This window comes from Manis javanica, chromosome 15 (genome assembly GCF_040802235.1).
Source record: "Manis javanica isolate MJ-LG chromosome 15, MJ_LKY, whole genome shotgun sequence".
Taxonomy (NCBI): domain Eukaryota; kingdom Metazoa; phylum Chordata; class Mammalia; order Pholidota; family Manidae; genus Manis; species Manis javanica.
The window spans coordinates 60957506-60981619 of NC_133170.1; the positions used below are offsets into that span (position 1 = coordinate 60957506).

The following is a 24114-nucleotide window of genomic DNA, read 5'->3' on the forward strand; positions in this document are numbered from 1 at the left end:
TTGTGTGATATGTCTGATTTGGGTTTAAAAAGAAATAACCACATTATTTTCCAGAGTGGTTGCTCCATTTCACATTTGTACCAGCAATGCAAAAATGAGGCAGTTTCTCTGACTCTGCCAGCATTTGCTTGTCACTATTTTTTATCTTACCCATTCTGAAAGGTATGTGGTGCTATCTTATTATAGTTCTGATTTACATTTCCGTAATGGCCAGTTCTGTTGAGCATCTTTTCATGTGCTTATTTGCCTCCTGTATATACTCTTCAAGGATATATATTTTCATGTCTTCTGCCTATTTTCTCATTGGATTTTTTTTGGCAGTTTTTACTACAGGATGCTGAGTTCTTTGTATATTCCAGATACAAGTTATTTGTCAGATATGCTATTTGAAAATATGTTCCCCAACATATCCTTTGTCTTTTCACCCTCCTACTAGGGTCCTTCACAGAGCAAAAAAGGTTATTTTAATTTTGATGTGGCCCAATGTATCAATTTTTCCTTTTGCCCACTTACTTTCCACTCAAAAAATAATTACTGGATGACTATAATTATCAAGATAATGTTCCAAGAACTCATCTTTAATGGGAATTAAAGATGTGACATGGTCCCAACTTCAAAGGCATCTTCAGTCTAGTTGAGGAGACTGGAGATATACCCAAGTAGCTAATATTACAAGTGCTAAGTGGCATGGAAGAGATCTTGAGATACTTTTTTTTTGAAAATCAAGCAGATATCATGTTTTGGCTGATAGAAAAGTAGTGGGTGGAGGTCTTACCACTTCTGTGCCAGAGACACAGTACGGCATAGAAACCTCCTTTATAAACTCACTTTTTCTAGGTTAAAAATTATAATTTTTAGATAGCTACCATATATTAAATCACATTATGAACAAAGCAATTTCACATACATTGTATCAGTTAATAACAATTTTCCAGGCAGTGGAGAAGGATTCCATCATACTTTATATTTACGGAATCTAGGATTAAGCCAAGCTAAGTATGTCACTCAAGGTCACAGACAGGAAATGGTAGGGTCAGACTGGTACCCCAGTCTGGTGATTAATGCTCTTTTAATTCTACCCAGGAGCCTCCTGAGACACATCCTTTTCCTGCTAGTATAACCTCATCAATCTTCTGGCTGAAAAATTGACTGTATGACTCACATTTTAAAAGAAGATTCAGTACATTTCCTTGGTGCTCCGAAAGTCAATGGGCTCTTCTTGATTAAGGAAGAATCCTTTAAAACTCCTACAGTGGTCAAGATCATGCAGAAAATGGAAAAACAAGGACTGCCTGTGAGTCATGGGCAAACGAACAGATGGGTTTTGCTGGAATTCACTAAAATTTGCTGGATGACAGCTCAGGATGGAGCATTTTAGGCCATCTTCTTGTAGGCACATTGTTACCCAAGTCATCTTCAGATGCTCACCCCTTCATGAAGAACATTTTAAAAAATTGCTAACAGCTCTGCTGAGGAACCGAAGTTGTGCCTGCTTCTGACCTGAAGGATGACAAATAGGGAACTGGGATCTTTCCCATTCATGTCTCTGGATTTGCACCTGTACTTTCATCCTGTCTTGTGATCTCTTTAGAATCACTGAACTTGTCTGTGTTTGTCTTTCTTTTAAAATGTTCATAACTTAGAGATATTAGGACTGTTATTGTAGCCCGGTCTGACTCTCAAGTTTGGCTGCTTGTTCCTCAAAAGGCCAAGACTCGAGTGACAAAGGTTGGTGTCAAGCAAAGTTTGCTTTATTCAGGAAGCCCAAAAAGGTGGTGGATCAGCGCCCCAAGATCATCTCTGAAGTGCCATTCGGAGTAAGAGTGCTTTAAAGGGGAACTTCATGGAGTCAGTGTCTTGTGCTGGCATCCAGGAGCCTTGAAACTGTCTCAGGAATGGAATGTCCTTATCTGCAGGGGGCTACATGGAGGGAAAGGTTCACTTCTTAGCTTGTTTCAAAATGGAGTGAGTTAGGCTTTGTTAGAGCTTCCAACAGGACTTTGATTCTGAAAGAGTCTGTAGAGAGGTGAACTTATGTATTAGGTCAGTTTTGCAAACACCTGCATGATGTCACCCTGCCCTTTGAACCCAGCCCCCATTCTTGTCATGAGTGGCCTCTACACTGTCAGGCCACATGTAGAGAGTAGTCCTTTCACACTCTACGTTTCAAATCTTTACCTGCTGGCTTGGACTGCAGCTTCAGAAGCAGAGGTCTTCACAATGTCTGGGCATGAATGAACGTAAGTGCTGACATGTGGATCACCGCTGACCAGCCAGGAGGCTGCACACACGTGGGTGGATTTACTCCCACCACTGTGTCTGTTCCCCCATAAGCAACCAGAATACCCAAGTCCTGGACTGACCAGGGGTCAGCATGACTGAAGCAGGGCAAATGAGTTTCCTCGGGTGGTTTAACATAGGCTCAGGGAAAGAGAAGGCTCCCCTCATTCTTGGATCTGGACCACTGAGGAGGAGACAATCTTGGTGCTACCAAGTTACCACCATGTGAGGTAAGTGGGCTTAACAAGGAAGCCCACGGGGGAAGGAGGAGGGAGAGGATGCAAGCAGAGAGGGAAAGAGATGGAGAAAGACACACACACAGAGACTCCAGTTGTACTTCCGACATCCACGAGGGCCTTAAATTAAACCTACCATTATTTTGTATAACAAAAGGTAAAAATAAGAACACTAGACAAATACATTTGGCATATTTTCTGTAGGAGGGGTACACAAGAACATGACAGAGATGGTTGCTTCCAGGCAAGGAATTGAGAGGTTGAGAGACAAAGGGTGGGAGGGAATCTCCTTCACTGTGCGTGCATTGGTACTTCCTGAGTCTGGGACAGGGCCAGTGCTAATCAAGCATAGGTACACAAAATTAAAATGGAGTGTAAGTAAAAAAGAAGCAAAACACAGACTTTCTTCCACTTTAACCAGTTGGTGGATAAAATCCCTTTAAGAGAGGAAACCAGATCTTTAGAGAAATCAGCTCCTTTACCTTCCAAGTTCCCTACTGAAAGGTTTTTTTGCTGCTGCGGACAGGTGAGCAAAGGAGCTATGCATTTCCACTGTGCAAATGTACACGGAGAGGACAGCCTCAACCCCCGAGAGGATCCCAGGGTTTCCGGCTAACCACTGCAGCCCACAACGCTCTATTCCAGTGGAGGGATTTCCGTCCTGCAGCTAAAACTGACCATGTGTCTTCTCCGCCGCGTCGCTGGCGCGGAGGCGGTACGTCTTGGGAAGATGCCGGCCCGGCGCCTGACGGACGGGGACGCGCATTGAAGCCAGGCTGGGAGGGGAGCCTTTCAATCCCAGCCGTCTCGCAGGACCCGGAGCCCCCCGGCAGGAGCCGTGCGTTCCCCGCCCGCAGCAATCTGCGGTCGCTAACCGGCTGTGCGGCAGCCGCCGGGGCTCCGGGTGACCTGGGAGCACAGCCCTCCGCTGAGTGCCGACCCAGCCAGGGCGCGTTCAACGAACGAGCGTCACCAGCACAGTAAGTCCGTGGGAGAATAGAAGGAATCAGACAGGGATGTGTCACCGGTGACTTTAAATGCCCAGGGACTGTAACGGGAGGAAGAGCAAGCAGTCTTTGGAGAGGCGCCCCGGTTTCGGTGGGGCTGGGGAGCCCAGCCTGCCAGGACCCGGGCCACCCGCCTCTCCGCGTTCTGGGGCAATGGACAGGACACACCTTACTTCAAAGCTGGGAGCAGCCTGGGTCCGCCTGGGGGTCCTGGGCGCCGCCCAGCACTGCACTACGCAGCGCTGGAAAGACGGGCGAGGGGCGCGAGTCGCCACCCCTCCTCCTCCTCCCCACGAGCCCCGCCCCTCCCCGCGCGTGCAGCCCCCTGGTGGGCGGGGAGGAACCGGCCCTCAAGACCCCGGACCAGCGCGGCCGCGATCGCGCGCCCCCGCCCCGCACCCCCGGGCGCCTCTGATTGGTCGCGGCCCGCCGGCAGGTGGCGGCGGCTGTAACAGGCTGGCCCTGCACCCCGCCGCCGCGCGCCCGCCTCCAGCCTCCTCCCGGCTCCCGCTGCGACTGCGGTTCCGGCGGCCGCGCCCCCGCGGCGCTGCGGCCCAGCTCTCGCGCGCCCCAGACCCGGTTCCAGCGCCCCTGGCGCGGGGCTCCCAGCTATCTGCCCGCGCGGCGCTGAGGACGGTGTCCGTGGCGCGGCGGCCTGAGCCCGGCCGCCATCCAGAATCCCGGCCACGGACCTGCTCCAGCCGAGCACCCAGCGTGAGTGACGTCCCCTCCCTTCCGTAGGCTTTTCGCCGCTGTCCCCCTGCGTTGCGGCAACTTCGGGGATGGGTGTGTTGGTGTCTCCCAAGTCCCACACTGGGTGCGAGTCTTGTGCCGGGGTTCCGGCACGGCTCGTCCGCCTCTGTGGGGGCCGGGGGCGTTGGACTTGACTGGGATGGTCGCGGAATCGGAGGCACCCCTTCTCCGCTGCTGGGGCCGAGCTCGTCTCCGCACTTGCCCCGCGTTTCGATGCCCACCGGCCGCGTACTTCCGGACTGCGGCTCTCCGCGCTCCTGCTCCCCACGCGCGCACCGGTGCGGCGCCTTAAACCACCGGGCAAGAGGCTCGAGCAGTCCCACTCTGCGGACCAGACTCTTTTGGACTCTTAGTTTCTGTTAAATGGGGCTAATCAGTGACTCGCTCAAGGTCACGGCCGGTGCGCGGAGTAGATCCGAGTACCTGACTGCCTGGAGAGGAGCCTGCTGCTGGTGGTGGCGGGGCGGACACTTCACCCTGGTCTCCTCCTCTCGCTCCCCCGCATTTACGCCGGCTTAGGAGAGTCGGGAGCCTACCCCAAGGGACCTTACAGGGGTTTGCTGTGGTCACGGGGGACTTGACGGTTGAGTGCAGAGCTCAGCGATTCCGCTTTGGGAAACCCTGGACCTGCGCTATTTGCATCATCCCTTCCATTCCCAGCTGTTTAATTTACTTTTAGCAGGGTAGCGAGATTTGCCAGCTGCAAATTTAATTTAATTTATCGGGGCAGGGGGTTTTGCCAGGTGCCTGCCCTGAACTCACTCCTGCTCCGAAGAAGCCCCGTCCCGGAGGATGAGGATCCGGGAGACTAGTTGCGCGCATGTTTGCCTAGGGACTTCTAAGGAGCGGCGCGCTCTGCGGTTGGCTCCCGTCTGCTCCTAGAAAACGCCTTGAGTCTGGCTTCGTTTCTGCCTTACTCCCCACCCCGTGGTCTGGGTTTGTTTCACGCTTTCCCAGGGGAGGGTGCAAATGCTGCCAGACGCGAATCGTTTATTCCAGATCGGCGGGGGCAGCTCCCGTGGGGCTGGGTGTTCTCAGAGCGTTCAGAGCGTTTAGACATTGTCACCTTGTTCTCCAGCTCTGTCTGCCCCACCCGACTCAGTGATGAGATAACTACTGAGAGAGTTTGGTGACGTGGTAAACATCTTTGAGCCTCAGCTTTTGAATCTTTAAAACGGAATCATCCGTGCCTTTTAGTCTTCCCGAGGCAGTTGCGGTTCAGGGGACATGGTAGGTGTGGACTTAGGAGGAAGATGGTTCGAGAGGCTCCGAGCTGCGGGTGGAAATGGAAATCGTAGATGGAGGAAATTTTATAGCAACCTTTTTGGGAGCCTCTTTACAGGTTTAAAAATCCTTCTTCCCAAATAAATTTCGTTTAAGACTTTGAAAATACTTTTCCATCTTCTTCTGATGTTCCTTGCCTGGCCATGGGCAGATGCCTCTCCTAATGATCCCTCTCTTATTTATGGTGTCTCTGTGGGTCTGGAGGCTGTCTCTGGGTGGGGGCTGTTCCTGTGTGTCTGGGTGCTGTGCCTCTGAGGGGCCTGCTCTATGGATCTGGAGGCTGTCTCTGTGGGTGGGAGGCTGTCTGTGGGGCTGGGGGCTGTCTCTGTGGAGATGGTTGTATGTCTCTGGTAAGGCTCTCTATGGCGTCTAGGTTTTGTGTGTGGGCAGGGAGGTGAAATTGTCTGCTCCGAGATCTGCTGTTTTGAGAAAGTGAAGTGAACCATGCTCAGCAATTTAAACTAACAGATTAGCATAGATTATCTATATACTATAGGTCTAGATTGGGCCCTGTCTCCTCCATCCCTCCCCAGAGGGACAGAAGGGGAGCTTATCTGTGGCTTGGCCTTCAGAGCAGTTGGTTTGCACAGACTGAACACCTCATAGAACTGGGCATCCCCTGCTTTTGCCTTCCAGGTCGTTCCTGTGTTTGCACAGCCTTTTGCCTCAAAGGCAAGTTAATGAGGAAAGACTGGTTAACCTTGGTGACTTTGTTTTAATATTCTTTTGAGGTATAGCATAATCACAGAAAACTGCACAGATCTGGAGCGTACACTCAAGGAATTTTCTCGAACTGAACACATTTGTGTGCAACCAGTACCCAGATTAAGACCTAGAATATTTGGCCTTCCCCTCCCCCTGGCAGACTCTGCGCCCCAAGGTTTACATCATCCTGCTTAGTTTTGTCAGGCGAGTTTTATTTTTATTTTTATTATTACTTGTTTCCCCATTTTTGTTTCAGTGCTAAAACGAAATTGCTTGATGCTTTCTACCTCCTTTCTTATGCCTTCCTTATGTCTGCAAACCGGAGGTCGCCACAACTCAGGCAGTCCAAGAAGCTGGAAGGAAGAGTTTGATCTTAAGGTCTGGGGGGAAGCTGAGCTGGTTGCCCCCCACCCCTGTTCAGGGGTTGTGTGACAACCCAAAGCCCAGATAGCACAGGGCTACCACTGATAAACAGAGGCCAGTTCGTTCATGGAGCAAATCGAAATAACGCAAATCCAAAACAGTGTAATAATAAAATATGAAAGAATAACTGAATGAGTTCTCATTTGAAACATAAAAATGGAAATATTTTGACTTCCTCAAAGTTAAAAATTGGTGGAGAATCACAGAATTTCAGGCTGAGTGGTTTATGGTCTGTCTGTTACCACACGGTGGCGACACGTTGGCCCGGGAACAGAAATGCCCAACATCTTTTCCCAGGCCCTCAAGTGGGAGTCCCAGGAATAAATTCCAGTGATCCAGTATCTCCAGGGATTTCCAAACACAGTTTTTTCCTAGATCTGGCAGGCAGGCCTCCCCTCTGGTGCCTGCCCCTGAGTCCACGATGAGCCACCGAAACTCTTTTAGAGGGTGGTTTGTCTGCTGGGGCAGGTGGAACTGAGACACCACTGTCCTCTCCGCTAATAGGGAGCCGTGGCATGTCCCTGGAACTTCAGAGGCCCACTGAGATGCCAGCTTAGGGGTGTTATGATCCTTCTGGTCCCTTTCACCCCAGAATTCCCCCAAAAGTGTGATTGGATGGGTTCTCTTTTCACAAAGCACTGCCACAGTGAACCTGGAAGCACAGATCGGCTGTGTGTGGCCCAGGCTGCTGCTGGACACATGCCCTTGTGTCCTTCTGGTGGGGGCCAGACTCCCAGGGGGACCCTGGGGCAGGGGGCACTGTAAATAGAGGCATGTCATTTTTTTGTGTGATTTGCTTTTTTTTACCCAGCATCTTTTTTTGATGTATATTGATAACATATGTTGATAATTATACGTCCAGCTGATTCATTTTAGTACTTCTCTGGTTGCATATCAGAGTTTAAATATTCCCTGTTTGGTGGACAAAAAGATGTTATGAAAAGTATTTCATGAAATATCCTTGATAAGATCTTGTAGAAAGGTGGACGTGTGTCGAGGGCGTACATCCCCAGAAGTTGAATAGCTAGAGATCTTTAAACAATTTTTGGTTTTCAAGGTTCCTGCTATGCATTGCCATTTTTTTTTACTAGTTAAATCTTTCAGATCTTTATATCACCTGAAATTTTTATTTCTCTATTGTGTGACACTGGGATCGAATTGTTTTCCCTATGTTCTAGCCATCTCTTTGTGATTCCTAAGCTAACACCATTTCATTTAATTATTAAAGCTTTATAATAAATCCCTTCTTAACCTTTTTCTTCACAAATCTCTTGGCTATCCTTGGTTAGCCTTCCCATGAAAAGTACTATTATCAAAATTTGGTAAAATATCAAATAAAGTGTATTTGCTTGTTTCTTTTTCTTCAAGCATAGTGCTAATCAACACTTATTATTATCCTCCTAATATTTTTTTCCCTCCTAGTAATTTCTTTCATCTATGCACCATAATTTTATTCAACAAAACCATTCTTTTAAAACATTAAGTGCTTTACCCTTTTTATTGTAACTTCATCTTTGTAACACATCTTTATTTTGGGGGGATGAATTACTTTGTTAAAATTTATTTACTTTTCTTCACATTTTTGAAACACATTGCCAAATAACCCTGCAGGAAAGTTTATAAATTAAGGTTGCTGTTAGTGTGTGTGTGTGTGTGTGTGCCAGATCCCAGGCCACCCCAGCAATCAATGTGATCATTCATCGGCATTGCCAATTTCATGGGCAAAGGATAAAAAACCAAAATGTTGATTTTCACTTTCTTTTCTCATGAGGCAGAAGCAGCTTCTTGTTTATTGTCTCTTCAGAGCAGATTTCACTGTAGCATTTTCCATGAGGATTGCTTCTCTTCTACTTTCTGTAAAATAAATTTGCATTACCATGTGGTGTCTTGAGAACTCTGTGGGGTTATTTTGTACAAATCATGTTTATATTTTTAGCTGTTAAATATCACTCCGTCATATGAAACCAGTGAGTTTTATTAATCTGTGCCTTAATGTGTAGATTGTTTCTGTACTTTTTCGGCTATGGCATCGATATATGCAGAACGTGTCTTTGGAATGTGTTTCTGTACAGGCGAAAGAAGTAGCTTGGGGATGTGTGCTCACAAGTGGAATTGGGGGTCATATTGTACATAAACTTACATTTTGACCACCTGGTGGCAGATGGCTCCCCGAAGTGGCTATACTCATTTAAACTTCCAAACCAGTGAATGCAGACACTGCCACATTAAGGGCACAATATTAAAGAAGAAAGAATGAATGTGTTCAAGGATAAGTAGGCATGTTTGTGTATGTAAATGTCCTGAAGTTCACTTAGAAAACTCAGAGATTTTTGACCTTTCCTTTTGAATCTTGCATCACATAAATGATTATATGTAAGTATAAGCCGTAAACACCAGATAAATATTGACTTAGCTTAGGAAAGTTGGTAAGAGTTAAGGAACGATCAGCTGTGTATTTGGTAGTGCCCTTATTCAGGCAGCCTGCAGGACTGTGAGCACCTGTCCAAGGTGGCAGAGCAACCCCCCTAGGGCCAGCAGCCCCCCTTCCCATCCCTGTGTGATCCACCCTGGACACTTAAATTTCTTCCCATTGTCTCTTTCTCTTAAATTTAGGAGAACTTTGTTGGGGTATCTCCAGGGTAATATTGTGCCATTAATACCCTAATGCAGATGAGTTTATGTGATCATTTGCTAGTGACACACACCCAGAACAGCAGGAAACCACCAGAAGGTTGGTTATTGGAGAAAGTCTCAAAGATGAGCTTAGCTGGGGAACAGGCTGGACCCTGCTGTGAGAAACCCCACCCACCTCAGACTCCCTCTAGACTCAGTTCTGCATTTGTGTGAGGAGGGCCTCTTCATGAAGCTAAATGCTGTTTGAAACTGCTTGGTTTTCTATTCAACCACAGGTTGTTTTTCCCCATTACCTTCCTCGGGTAATGATGAGTTTAGTTTTTTGTGCGTATTTATTTATCATCAGCTGGGGAAAGGGCACTCTGGAGAAGGTCGTTGGGTCCTCTTATAATGCCATGGATGTGACAGTTGTGGGTCTGCCACTGGGACGCACAGGTCCATTTTGTGGGCTGACCGTGAGATCTCAAGGGGCAGGCACTTGGGACCAACACACGACATGGGAGCAAGGCTGGGTGCCCACAGGACAGGTGTGGCAACAGCCCTGGAGTCTCATGCAGCTGTTTGCCAGAGTCCCCAAATAATCTTCTGCCAGTGGCACATGGCTCAGACAACCATGCCGTCCTATGTGATTCTTCCTTAGTAAGAAATGTAACTACTTCCAAGTGTGCAGGGTCATTTTCTAGGCTTGGAAACCTGCAACTCATCACAGAAAAGGACAGTAACCTGAGTCTATGTTTTTTTAACCTGCCTAAGCAGTGCTTCCAGCCCCAAACATCTTCCTAACCATGGTCTCAAGCATCATTTCACTTTATCTGTGTAGCTCCAGAGTCAGAAATTATGGCAGGTGTTGTTTCTATGTTTGTTATACAAACGACGTTTGGTTATTTTGCCCCTTTTGGAAAGCAACTCATGGATCAATCGTGACTTTGATTTACTAGAATGACATGTAACCAGGTATTTGAGATCTGTCTCATTCTTTTATGGCTCATTAGAAGAAAAATAAACAATGCTGTTGTAATCGAATCCTTGTGTAAAGCCCTTAGCAATTAGCCAGTTGGTTTTCCGGCTCTGTGGTACAGTAAATACCAGGCGCCTCTCTCAGGCTGGCAGACGGCTGCTGGGTGGTGGCAGGGTTGATGTTCCCCCTTCTCTTCTGTAAGTGGAACAACAGCGATGACGAGGATGAGAAACAAAAAAGCCCCAACACCATTGTGGGCAAACCTGGGAGATGGTTCAATTAGCTTCCTAAACAAAGCAGGAGGGCCCCTCAAAGAAGTGAGATGGGGGGCATGGGAGGATGTCTGGAGGTTAAGACTTCTCGGGAAGGTGGGGCTATGAAGGATGCCCTTGGGGTCATGGTGGATGGGGAGGCCTGCAGAGGTGCCACCATGTCCTACACCGTATCGTGGTGTCACCCCTCTTCTCCTGTTTTGATATTTTTATTGAAGTTTAGTTGATCTGCAATGTTATATTGGTTCCCAGTGTAAAACACAGTGATTCAACAGTTACCCACATTATTAAATCCTTGCCCTGATTAGTGTAGTTACTGTCAACACAGAAAGATGTTACAGAACCATTGACTATATTCACTATGCTGTACTTTCATTCCTGTGACTAAATATAGGATGATTGAGATTTTGTGCCTCTTTATCCCCTTCACCTGATTCACTCACCCCAGACCCTTTCTCATGGTAATTACCAGTCACTTCTCAATGTCTGTGAATCAGTCTACTGCTGTTCTGTTCATTTTGTTTTGTTTTTAGAGTCCACATATAAATGACATCATATGATATTTGTCTTTCCCTGGCTCATTTCACTTTGCATAATACCCTCTGGGTCCACCCATTTCTTGAAAATGACAGGATTTCATTCCTTTTTATAGCTGAGTAATATTCCATTGTGTATATGTGCACATCTCCTGTACCCATTCATCTGTTGATGGACACTTTGGGTAGAAAGCTACAGTAATCGAAGCAGAATGGTGCTGGCACAAGAACGGACACCCTCCTCTTCTGATCAGTGACTCCAGAGTTGTTACGCGTTCTTCTCGGACTTTGCAAAGCACCAGCCTCTCCCTTTCACATCCCTATGGCCCATTTTATGTTATCAGCCTCACCCTAATCCTTATTACCTTCCTTGTACTTTCGTTGGCTTTATTCTTTCACTAACCTCTCAAATGTATGCAATTAGCCCATTGGCTTCTGGCCTTTCTTCTTCCTTATACATGCAGTTAGCACAGTAAATTTCCCTCTAACTGTTGCTTTACCAATATGTGTATTCCACAGTTTTGATATGTAGTGATTTTGTTATTGCTCCCATATAAGGTTTTTTTAAAGCATTTTCATTATGATTTCTTCTTTGATTTCTGACTTATTTATAAACTGTTGCTTTATTTTTTATATTCCCAGAATGTTTTAAAAATTATTTTTTTCTACTTTAATACATAGCGATTAGGCAATGTGGTCTACATGATTCCAGCTGTTTTGAGATTTATTGATGCTTTTCTGGCCTGGTACATAGTCAGTTTTTACAAATGTTCCATGTTTCTTTGAAAAGAAAGTAATTGGTTGCAGTGATCTATGTGTGTTCGTTAGCTTAAGCTAGTTAATTATGTTATTCAAATCTCTTATCTTCTTACTCATTTTTTGCAGCTAACCAGCTATCAAAGGAGAAATATATAGAACTGAATTTGTCCTTTTCATCTTCAACTTCTTCCAATGTTTGCTTTGTATATTTCAAAGCAATATGCTATTAGGTGCATTCTACTTTAATTTTTTTTCCTGATCAGTTAAGCATATATCATTATGAAACAACTCTCTTAATGTCTAGCAATGCCCCTTGGTTTGAAGTCTGTTTTTAATAAATAAATTATTCATTTAAGAAATGTAATAAATGATAACTTTTAAATAAATAATTACTTATTTAGGAAAATAAAACCAGTTTTCCTTTGCTTAGTGTTTGCCTGTCTCTTTTCTTATCCTTTCACTGTCAAGAGTATTGCATATTTTTTATTTCATTTGTGAAACTATTGTAAAGAGCGTAAAGTTGCTTTATTTTTTTCTAACCTGTAAGTTTTAATGTGAAAGTTCTGTTCATTTCTAGTGCTTCTATTAATATACTTGGATTTATTTATTTATTTATTTTTAAATTTCTTAGTAAGATATTATTGATATACACTCTTATGAAGGTTTCGCATGAAAAAGCAATGTGATTACTACATTTACCCATATTATTAAGTCCCCACCCATACCCCAATGCAGTCACTGTCCATCAGTGTAGTAAGATGCTACAGATCCACTATGTGCCTTCTCTGAGCTACACTGTCTTCCCAGTTATCCCCCACACCATGTGTACTAAACATAATACCCCTCCATCCACTTCTCCCTCCCTCCCCACCTGCCCTCCCAGACCCCTCCCCTTTGGTAACCACTAGTCCCTTCTTGTAGTCTGTGAGTCTACTGCTATTTTGTTCCTTCAGTTTTGCTTCGTTGTTATACTTCACAAATGAGGGAAATCATTTGGCACTTGTCTTTCTCCATCTGGCTTATTTCACTGAGCATAATGTGCTCCAGCTCCATCCATGTTGTTGCAAATGGTAGGATTTGTTTTCTTCTTATGGCTGAATAGTATTCCATTGTGTATATGTACCACCTCTTCTTTATCCATTCATCTACTGATGGACACTAAGTTGCTTCTGTATCTTGGCTGTTGTAAAAAGTGCTGCAATAAACATAGAAGTGCATATGTCTTTTTGAATCTGAGAAGTTGTATTCTTTGGGTAAATTCCAAGGAGTGGAATTCCTGGGTCAAATGGTATTTCGATTTTTAGTTTTTTGAGGAACCTCCACATTGCTTTCCACAATGGTTGAAGTAGCTTACATTCCCACCAGCAGTGTAGGAGGCTTCCCTTTTTCTGCATCCTTGCCAGCGTTGCTCTTAGTCTTTTCAATGCTGGCCATCCTTACTGGTGTGAGGTGATATCTCATTGTGGTTTTAATTTGCATTTCCCTGATGATTAGTGATGTGGAGCATCTTTTCATGTCTCTCTTGGCCATCTGAATTTCTTTTTTGGAGAACTGTCTCTTCATATCCTCTGCCCATTTTTTAATCAGGTTATTTGCTTTATGGGTGTTGAGGCATGTCAGTTCTTTATATATTTTGGATATAAACCCCTTGTTGGATATGTCATTTACAAATATACTCTCCCATACTGCAGGATGCGTTTTTGTTCTGTTGATGATGTCCTTTGCCATACAGAAACTTTTTAGTTTGATGTAGTCCCATAAGTTCATTTTTGCTTTTGTTTCCCTTGCTCAAGGAGATGCATTCAGGAAGAAGTTGCTCATGTTTATATTCAGGAGATTTTTGCCTATATTGTCTTCTAAGAGTTTTATGGTTTTTTGACTTACATTCAGGTCTTTGATTCATTTCAAGTTTACTTTTTTGTATGAGGTTAAACAATAATCCAGTTTAATTCTCTTGCAAGTAGCTGTCCAGTTTTGCTGTTGAAGAGGCTGTCATTTCCCCATTGTATGTCCATGGCTCCTTTATCATATATTAATTGACCATGTATGCTTGGGTTTCTATCAGGTCTCTCTAGTCTGTTCCATTGGTCTATGGATCTGTTCTTGTGCAGTACCAAATTGTCTTGATTACTGTGGCTTTGTAGTAGAGCTTGAAGTTGGAGAGCATAATCCCCCCAGCTTTATTCTTCCTTCTCAGGATTGCTTTGGCTGTTTGGGGTTTTTTGTGGTTCCATATGAATTTTAGAACAATTTTCTCTAGTTCGTTGAAGAATGCTGTTGGTATTTTGATAGGAATTGCATTGCATCTGTAGATTGCTCTAGGCAGGATGGCTATTTTGACAATATTAATTCTTCCTATCCATGATCACGGGATGTGTTTCCATTTATTGGTATCTTCTTTAATTTCTCTCATGAGTGTCTTGTAGTTTTCAGAGTATAGGTCTTTCACTTCCTTGGTTATGTTTATTCCTAGGCATTTTATTCTTTTTGATGCAACTGTGAATGGAATTGTTTTCCTGATTTCTCTTTCTGCTAGTTCATTGTTAGTGTATAGGGATGCCACAGATTTCTGTGTATTAATTTTGTATCCTGCAACTTTGGTGAATTCAGATATTAGATCTAGTAATTTTGGAGTGGATTCTTTAGGGTTTTTTATGTACAATATCATGTCATCTGCAAAGGGATGGTTTGACTTCTTCCTTGCCAATCTGGATGCTTTTTATTTCTTTGTGTTGTCTGATTGCTGTAACTAGGACCTTCAGAACTATGTTGAATAAAAGTGGGGAGAGTGGGCATCCTTGTCTTGTTCCCCATCTTAAAGGAATAGCTTTCAGTTTCTCGCTGTTCAGTATGATGTTGGCTGTGGGTTTGTCATATATGGCCTTTATTATGTTGAGGTACTTGCCCTCTATACCCATTTTGTTGAGAGTTTTTATCATGAATGGATGCTGAATTTTGTCAAATGCTTTTTCAGCTTCTATGGAGATGATCATGTGGTTTTTGTCCTTCTTTTTGTTGATGTGGTGGATGATGTTGATGGATTTTCAAATGTTGTACCATCCTTGCATCTCTGGGATGAATCCTACTTGACCATGATAGATCATCTTTTTGAAGTATTTTTGAATTTGGTTTGCTAATATTTTGTTGAGTGTTTTTGCATCTATGTTCATCAGGGTTATTGGTGTGTAATTTTCTTTTTTTGTGGTGTCTTTGCCTGGTTTTGGTATTAGGGTGATGTTGGCCTCGTAGAATGAGTTTGAGAATATTCCCTCCTCTTCTACTTTTTGGAAAACTTTAAGCAGGATGGGTATTAGGTCTTCACTAAATGTTTGATAAAATTCAGCAGTGAAACCATCTTGACAGGAGGTTTTTTCTTAGGTTGTTTTTTGATTACCAATTCAATTTCATTGCTGGTAATTGGTCTGTTCAGATTTTCTGTTTCTTTCTGGGTCAGCCTTGGAAGGTTGTATTTTTCTATAAAGTTGTCCATTTCTTCTAGGTTTCCAGTTTGTTAGCATATAATTTTTCATAGTATTCTCTCATAATTCTTTGTATTTATGTGGTGTCCATAGTGATTTTTCCTTTCTCATTTCTGATTCCGTTTATGTGTGTAGACTTTTTTTTTTCTTGATAAGTCTGGCTAGGGGTTTATCTATTTTGTTTATTTTCTTGAAGAACCAGCTCCTACTTTCATTGATTCTTTCTATTGTTTTATTCTTCTCAGTTTTATTTATTACTGCTTTAATCTTTATTATGTCCGTCCTTCTGCTGACTTTGGGCTTCATTTGTTCTTCCTTTTCTAGTTTCATTAATTGTGAATTTAGACTGTTCATTTGGGATTGTTATTCTTTCCTGAGGTAGGCCTGTATTGCAATATACTTTCTTCTTAGCATGGCCTTCGCTGCGTCCCACAGATTTTGTGTTGTTGAATTATTGTTGTCATTTGTCTCCATACATTGCTTGATCTCTGTTTTAATTGGGTCATCAATCCATTGATTATTTAGGAGCATGTTATTAAGCCTCCATGTGTTGTGGGCTTTTTGTTTTCTTTGTGTAATTTATTTCTAGTTTCATAGCTTTGTGATCTGAGAAGCTGGTTGGTACAATTTCAGTCTTCTTGAATTAACTAAGGTTCTTTTCGTGGCCTAGTATATGATCTATTCTTGAAAATGTTCCATGTGCACTTGAGAAGAATGTGTATCCTGTTGCTTTTGGATGAAGTTTTCTGTAGATGTCCATTAGGTCCATATGTTCTAATATGTTGTTCAGGATGATCTTTCTGATGTATTTTTTAATTTGGTTTGCTAATATTTTGTTGAGTACTTTTGCATCTATGTTCATCAGTGATATTGGTCTGTAATTTTCTTTTGTTGTGGTGCCTTTGTCTGGTTTTGGTACTAGAGTGATGCTGGCATCAAAGAATGAGTTTGGAAGTATTCCCTCTTCTTCTACTCTTTGGAACACTTTAAGGACAATGGGTATTAGGTCTTCACTAAATGTTTGATAAAATTCAATGGTGAAGGCATCTGGTCAGGAGTTTTGTTCTTAGGTAGTTTTTTGATTACCAATTCAATTTCATTGCTGGTAATTTGTCTGTTCAGATTTTCTGTTGTTTGTTTCTGGGTCAGCCTTGGAAGGTTGTATTTTTCTTGAAAGTTGTCCATTTCTTCTAGGTTATCCAGTTTGTTAGGATATCATTTTTCATATTGTTCTCTAATAATTCTTTGTATTTATGTGGTGTCCGTAGTGATTTTTCCTTTCTCATTTCTGATTCCGTTTATGTGTGTAGTCTTGCTTTTTTTTCTTGATAAGTCTGGCTAGGGGTTTATCTATTTTTATTTTCTCAAAGAACCAACTCTTTCATTGATTCTTTCTATTGTTTTATTCTTCTAAATTTTATTTATTTCTGCTCTAATCTTTATTATGTCTGTCCTTCTACTTACTTTGGGCCTCATTTGTTCTTCTTTTTCTAGGTTTGTTAATTGTGAGTTTAGACTGCTCATATGGGATTGCTCTTCTTTCCTGAGGTAGGCCTGTATTGCAGTATACTTTCCTCTTAGCATGGCCTTCGCTGCAACCCACAGTTTTTGTGTTGTTGAATTATTGTTGTCATTTGTCTCCATATATTGCTTGATCTCTGTTTTAATTTGGTCATTGATCCATTGGGTATTTAGGTGATGTTGTGAAGCCTCCATGTGTTTGTAGGCTTTTTCATTTTCTTTGTGTAATTTATTTCTAGTTTCATACCTTTGTGGTCTAAGAAACTGTTTGGTACAATTTCAATCTTTTTGAATTTACCAAGGCTCTTTTTGTGACCTAGTATATGATCTATTCTTGAAAATGTTCCATGTGCCCTTGAGAAGAATGTGTATTGTGCTGCTTTTGGGTGCAGAGTTCTGTAGATGTCTGTTAGGTCCATCTGATCTAATGTGTTGTTCAGTGCCTCTGTCGCCTTACTTGTTTTCTGTCTGGTTGGTCTGTCCTTCAGAGTGAGTGAAGTGTTGAAGTCTCCTAGAATGAATGTATTCATTCTATTTCCCCTTTTAATTCTGTTAGTATTTGTTTCACATATGTAGGTGATCCTGTGTTGGGAGCATAGATATTTATAATGGTTATATCTTCTTGTTGGATGGACCCTTGTATCATTATGGAATGTCCTTCTTTGTCTCTTGTGACTTTGTTTTGAAGTCTATTTTGTCTGATACAAGTACTGTAATTCCTGCTTTTTTCTGAATATTGGTTGCATGAAATATCTTTTTCCATCCCTTCACTTTTTGTCTGTGTATGTCTTTGGGTTTAAAGTGAGTCTCTTGTAGGCAGCATATAGAAGGGTCTTTTTTTTTTATCCATTCAGTGACTGTATATCTTTTGATTGGTGCCGTCAGTCCATTTACGTTTAGGGTGATTATCAATAGGTATGTACTTATTGCCATTACAGGCTTTAGATTCGTGGTTACCAAAGGTTCAAGGTTAACTTCCTTACCATCTAAGAGTCTAACTTAACTCACTGTGCTATTTTCTCCTCCTTTTTCTTCTTCCTCCATTCTTTATATATTAGGTATTATATTGTGTACTCTTTGTCTATCTCTTGATTGATTTTGGGGGTAGTTGATTTAATTTTGTATTTGCTTAGTACTTAGCTGTTCTACTTTCTTTACTGTGGTTTTATTGCCTCTGGTGACAGCATTAAACCTTAGGAACACTTCCATCTATAGCAGTCCCTCCAAAATACACTGTAGAGATGGTTTGTGGGAGGTAAATTCTCTCAGCTTTTGCTTATCTGGAAATTGTTTAATCCCTCCTTCAAATTTAAATGATAATCTTGCTGCATAAAGTAATCTTGGTTCAAGGCTCTTCTGCTTCATTGCATTAAATACATCATGCCACCCCCTTCTGGCCTGTAAGGTTTCCTCTGAGAAGTCTGATGATAGCCTGATGGGCTTTCCTTTGTATGTGATCTTATTTCTCTCTCTGGCTGCTTTTAATAGTCTGTTGTTATCCTTGATCTTTCCCATTTTAATTACTCTATGTCTTGGTGTGGTCTTCCTTGGGTCCCTTGTGTTGGGAGATCTGTGGATCTCCATGGCCTGAGAGAGTATCTCCTTCCCCAGATTGGGGAAGTTTTCAGCAATTACCTCCTCAAAGACACTTTCTATCATTTTTTCTCTCTTCTTCTTCTTCTTCTAGTACCCCTATAATGCGAATATTGTTCCATTTGTATTGGTCACACAGTTCTCTCAATATTCTTCCATTCTTAGAGATCCTTTTTTCTCTCTGTGTCTCAGCTTCTTTGTATTCCTCTTTTCTAGTTTCTATTTCATTTATCATATCCTCCACTGAATCTAATCTGCTTTTAATACCCTCCATTGTGCTCAATGATTGGATCTCTGACTGGAATTCATTTGTGAGTCCTTGAATATTTTTCTGTACCTCCATGAGCATATTAATGATTTTTATTTTGAAATCCCTGTCAGGGAGATTCATGAGGTCAAGGTCATTTATATCTTTCTCAGGAGTTGTATTCATAATTTTAGTTTGAACCAGATTCCTTGGCATTTCGTATTTGTATATGGTGCCCTCTAGTGTCCGGAAGCTCTACTCTCTGGAGCTACTCAGTCCCTGAAGCAGTGTCGGGGTCGTAGAGGAGTGGGATTGGTGCCTGGGAGGAGGAAAGAGCTCTTTCCTACTTCCTGGCTGCTAGGCCTGTCTCCACCGCCTGAACCAGTGGGCCAACTACACAGGTATAAGCCTCTATGCTTTGCATTTGTAGTTGCTCTAGACAGATCTTCCCTCTGGCTGGCCTAACCCCAGAGTAGGGTTTGCCGGTTTGCGAGCCAGGTGGGGCTGGCCAGGAGAAAGGCGCAGTGGGCTGTGTATCATGGAGGGGATCCTTGGTGCTGTGTAGCCAGCCAGGGAGCTGGAGTGCCTGAAGATGGTGAAAGCTCTCAACCTGCTGGGCAGAGTGCACCCAGACTATTTTGTCTACCTGTCCTTTCTCCTGAGCAGTAAGCTCTGTGCAATCCTTGCCCCTTTAGCAGCCCTCTTGCTAAGGGCTTCCTTGTTAGGAAGTCTCTCAGACTGCCCACCTTTCTTTTGTCCCAGAGCAGCTGGATATGGATCTTTGCTTTCCACAAGCGGCTGGAATCTCAGTCTTTCCAGGAATTCTGCTTGTCTTAGCTTTCCAACCCCCTAATCATGAGAGTACATGCAAGCACCATGAAATGTAGGTTTGTGCTCCCAGAGCAGATCTCCAGAGTTAGGTATTCAGCAGTCCCTGGCCTCCACTCCTTCCCCACTCCATTTCTCTTCCTCCCGCCAGTGAGCTGGGGTAGGGGAAGGGCTTGGTTCCTGCCGGGCCACGGCTTTGGTACGTTACCCTGTTCCGTGAGGTTTATTCTTTTCTCCAGGTGTATGCAGTTTGGTGCAGCCCTCTTTCATGTTGCTTTTTCAGGATTAGTTGTATTAATTATATTTTCATATTATATGCAGTTTTAGGAGGAAGCCTCTGTCTCACCTCTCACACTGCCATCTTTAATCCTCCAATGCCTATTCTTGGATTTTTTATGATTTTACTTTGTTCTCTCTCACTGTCCCACATTTTATATACCTGGTTACTCTATCTAGTAATATTTTTATTAATTTAGATCCTCTCTCCTACCCCACCTTACATTTCAATCCCTCCCTTATTCAGAACTTTTTTATTCTATTTTCTAGTGCTTAGGTAATTTTAACATACACATTTTCCTTAACATAATACACGCTCATTCAGAGATATTTCTGTCCTCCTGAGCAATTCAAGGATTTTCTACTTAACTCTGATCTCCCCTACCCAATTATATGTTAATATTGTCTGGCATTTTAGTCAGATTTTTAAAAAACTTATGTTTACACTTATTATTATTTTTTCGCATGTATGCCTTTGGTTGACAATGTTATTCCACTGTTTTCCAGCTCCCACTGCTGCATTTTAAGAACTCAGCAATCTGATTATTGTTCTTTCATAATGATCTGTCTTTCCTTCCTGGCTGATTTCAGTCCCTTCTCAGTGCATGTGTTATGCTATCACTATGATGTCTGTAGTAATGGGTTTCTTTTTAATTGTCCCACTCAGGATACACTGAACTTCTTAAAACGTGAGCATTGATGTTTAATCTATTGTGGAAAACTCTCAGCCATTTCTTTGCATTTCTTTGAATATTGCATCTCCGCATTCTCTGCTGTTTCCTCCTGAAACTGGTTAGATGCCTGCCAGACCTCTAAACTCTCTTTCCTGTTTTACTGCCTCTCTTAGTGCTGCCTTCCGTTTATTATTCCAGCTCAATCCACTAGCTATTTTCTCTCCTGTGTCTATTCTGTTTTTCAATCTGTCCACTGAGTTTCTATTAACTTTTTCAAATAGGTGTGGTAATCTTTGTAGTATTTCTTGTTCATTAGGTAGACTTTGATAAACTCTTATTTCCTTAACCATAGTAAGCATACATATTTGATGTTTTGTATAAAATAATTTCACTATTAACAGGAATTTAGCAGTCAGGCAAAACTAGTCAGGCAGTGTAGATGTGGGTTCTTTACTAATATGGAGTAAAGTGAGAGAACAAACCAGGTGCCACATAGGGACTTACTGGTACTCTTTTAACCAGCAGCAAAAAGTCCCTTATAAAATAGCCTATTAAAGAATTTGGGGTTTGGTGTGGAAGCAAAGGCCTAATGTCAGAGTAAAGCAGTGCCCCTGGTGCCTGTACAAATCAAACAGGTCACCGCAGGTATGTTGTCAGCTGTGTAAGGTTTACTTATTCAAGTTGCCACCATCTGGATGCTGTCCTTCAGACAGACACCTGAAAATGTGTTCAAGGAGCCTTAATATTTTTAATCTTCAACCTAGTCGTTTTATTTCTGGGAATCTAGCCCAAGAGAAAAACTTCTTTAATGTGAAAAATGCTTTGTGCACATAGGTGTTTATCATAGTGGTCTATGAAATAGCCCAGATTTGAATTGACCCAGATGTATACCACCAGGAGCAGGTCAGTGAGTGTATCTGATACAACATAGTGTGACCATTAGGAGTGATGCTCAGGAGTGATTGTACTAACCTGGAAATATGCTGGGGAGAAGGTGTCCAATGAGTACAGATGCCTTCTTCTGTGTATAGTCAGGCAAAAACAGTAACTACCTGCAAAGGATGGGGGTTAAGAAGACTGAAATGATCTGATGTGTCCGCACTGGTTACATTTCTTTGCTGGTAGCAGGTGATTAATTTTCTTTTATGATGGTACCATATTTTTAAACTTTTCTTAAATGGGAATTTTTGGGGGTGCTGAAAACACAAAAACTCTAGAGGAAAAACTCAAAAGAAAGAAAGGAGGCAGAGAGCTTTAGTGGTTCCCTCTGATGAGCACCGGGGGGATATCCCCCTTTTACAACTGCTTTGCCAAATTGAGGATCTGAAAGAAAGTGATGGTACAGCAAGGGGGCCTGGCTGGGCCGGATGGGAGCATGCTTGGCTGGGAGGCTGTCTCTGGACATTCGGAGCAGGCCTGCCTGCCTTAGTCCTGGGTTCTCCTGTGACTGGCATATCTCCAGGTACCAGGAAGCCCTCAAGCAGAGTTTGTTGATAGAATCAATGGATAGGGACTATCACAAATTCCAGTGGCCACGTTGCAGAATACTTACATTAGGCTCTTGAGAATGTTAACACTTTTCAAAGTGTTACCTTCAGATTTTGAGGGAAAAAATGAAAGAAAATTGGCTTTTCATCTCCCATCCAGTTTGAATGAAATATCCCTGGGATGTTCCTACTCCATTCTCAGCTGCCTTCCATGCCTGGGAGAGCCCTGCTCAATTGCTGAGCCACTTCCTTTAGAATAAAGCTCAGCTACTTGGGTTAGCTTCTGCTTAAGAGTTCTTGTCTATAGAATTTGGCAACAGGCCTTTGGTTGTCCTTGAAAAAGCTCACTGTAATTAGCATGCATCCCTGGCCTCTGCTGAGGGAGGGCGCATTGCTCAAGTGCAGCTGGATTTGCCATACCGAGGGCAGGTTCCTGGTAAAGATCAGTAGACCGTCTCCCTCCGCCGTGGTACTGAAATGGAGATTTCTCCTGTTGTTGCCCAGAACCACTGTTACTCACTGCTTTGTTATCTATCCAATAGGATATTATCTAGGGCCAAATCTCTTTATAATGTTTTTGCTTATGTATCTTTGAATATAACTACAGTTTGAATAGCCTGGCTGACACAATATTTTATTGTGAGCTTTTCTATTCGAAGCCACTTACCTTTGGAAAATGTACACTCCATTCTAGTTCAAGCATTTATTTCAACTTTCACTATATTGAGGCTTCAAAAGCAAAGAAGAAAGAAACCTATGTATGGCACTGGGGCCTTGGGTCACTGAAGAAAACACAGCATTAAAAACGAGCATATCAAGAGAGGTGTTTTGAAAATCATCTGGTCCAGAGGTGGAAAACCCGTGGGCCAAAAGCCATCTCTGGGTGGTTCGGCCTCTTCACCAGGTGATGCGGTGCACCAGTGAGACTAGCGAATCCAAGGACAGACTTCTTTTACTGTAAAATCAGTTTCTTGGTTGGTCACAGTATGATGGGGAAGCCATGACAGGGAATTACGTTTTCTGGGAGTGATGGTCCAGGCTGTAGCATTGGTGAGATGGCAGATCCATACATATCTGTTCCCAGGAGGACTCATTATCCCCTCTGTGCTGGGGTGTAATCACTGCCCCAGGGGGTGCCTGATCTCTTTCCACATCAGGAGGAACAAGCACTGCCTTGGCTCTTGGAGGACAGGCCCTGGGTGGTGACAGTCAGCATAAGCCTGCAAAGAGGACGTCTAGGAGGGCGGACGCAAGTGCAGCCATGGCATCTGGCCCATGGGCTGTGTTCTTGGGCTCTGATTTATGTCCATTTTGCCCACATTGCCAAATAAGCACCAGGGAGAGGCTGCCTGACTGCCAGGTCCACCTGGCCTACCTTATTATCGGGAGCTTCCACACAGACATCACACATCGTCTCTCTGTGTCCCCTGAGATGCCCCATGTCCACATACCTCATCCTCTGACCTGGTGACTGACCTCCCCAGACTCTTTCCCCTCCTGCCTGCCATCTGTTTGTTTTGCTGTGAATTGCATGGGTCCACTCCTCCAGGCCCCTCTCAGTCCAGACAACATGGAAAACCAGTGACCTGCTGCAGTCCTGCCTCCAGACAGGCTGCCCTTCACCATGACCCTCAGAGCCACCCTGGGTAGGGCAGTGACGTGGGAGCTGGTCCCTCTTGTTGGTGTGGGTGAGGCTCACAGGGCCATCCAAAGATGGGGCCTGAGGTTGTTCCCCTGTGTTGGTTGATCTCAGGACCTTCGTGTGAGGACAGGAAGAGGAAACTGGGCCTCTTGTTTCCTGTAAGTGTAGGCATTGCAAGCCAGAAAAATACAGTCAAGGTTTATAAAATAGGTCATTTATTTGCCAGTAGTGTGTATTAAAGTTCTCCAGAAAAATAGAACCTGTAGGATGTGTGTGTGTTAATACATATATTTACATGCATATTCATATGTATAAAGTAAAGATTTTTTTAATAAAGAATTGGCTCACATAATTATGTAGGCTTACAAATCCCAAGATCTGCAGCTGGAGACCTAGGAGAGCCGAGGGTGCAGCTGCAGTCCAAGGGCCCACAGGCTTGAAGCCCAGGCAGAGATGATGTTTCAGTTTGAGCCCAGAGGCAGAAAAAAGCCAAGGTTCCAGTTTGAACACATTAGATAGA

The 24114-nt window shown here is 43.2% G+C and overlaps 1 protein-coding gene across 5 annotated transcripts in view; it reads left to right on the forward strand.

The window, feature by feature from the left end:
• Positions 1 to 3091: 3091 nt before the first annotated feature.
• MYRIP (myosin VIIA and Rab interacting protein) overlaps positions 3092 to 24114 on the forward strand; it is a 229277-nt gene continuing 208254 nt past the window's right edge. For 2 of the 5 annotated variants that reach the window (XM_073224002.1, XM_073224006.1), the window contains exon 1: positions 4029 to 4237. The gene's annotated coding sequence lies outside the window, so the exon portion shown is untranslated. Of the gene's footprint in view, positions 3497 to 4028; positions 4238 to 24114 lie in introns of those variants that run through there. The other 3 variants (XR_012125972.1, XM_073223999.1, XM_073224000.1) reach the window with 2 other exon arrangements.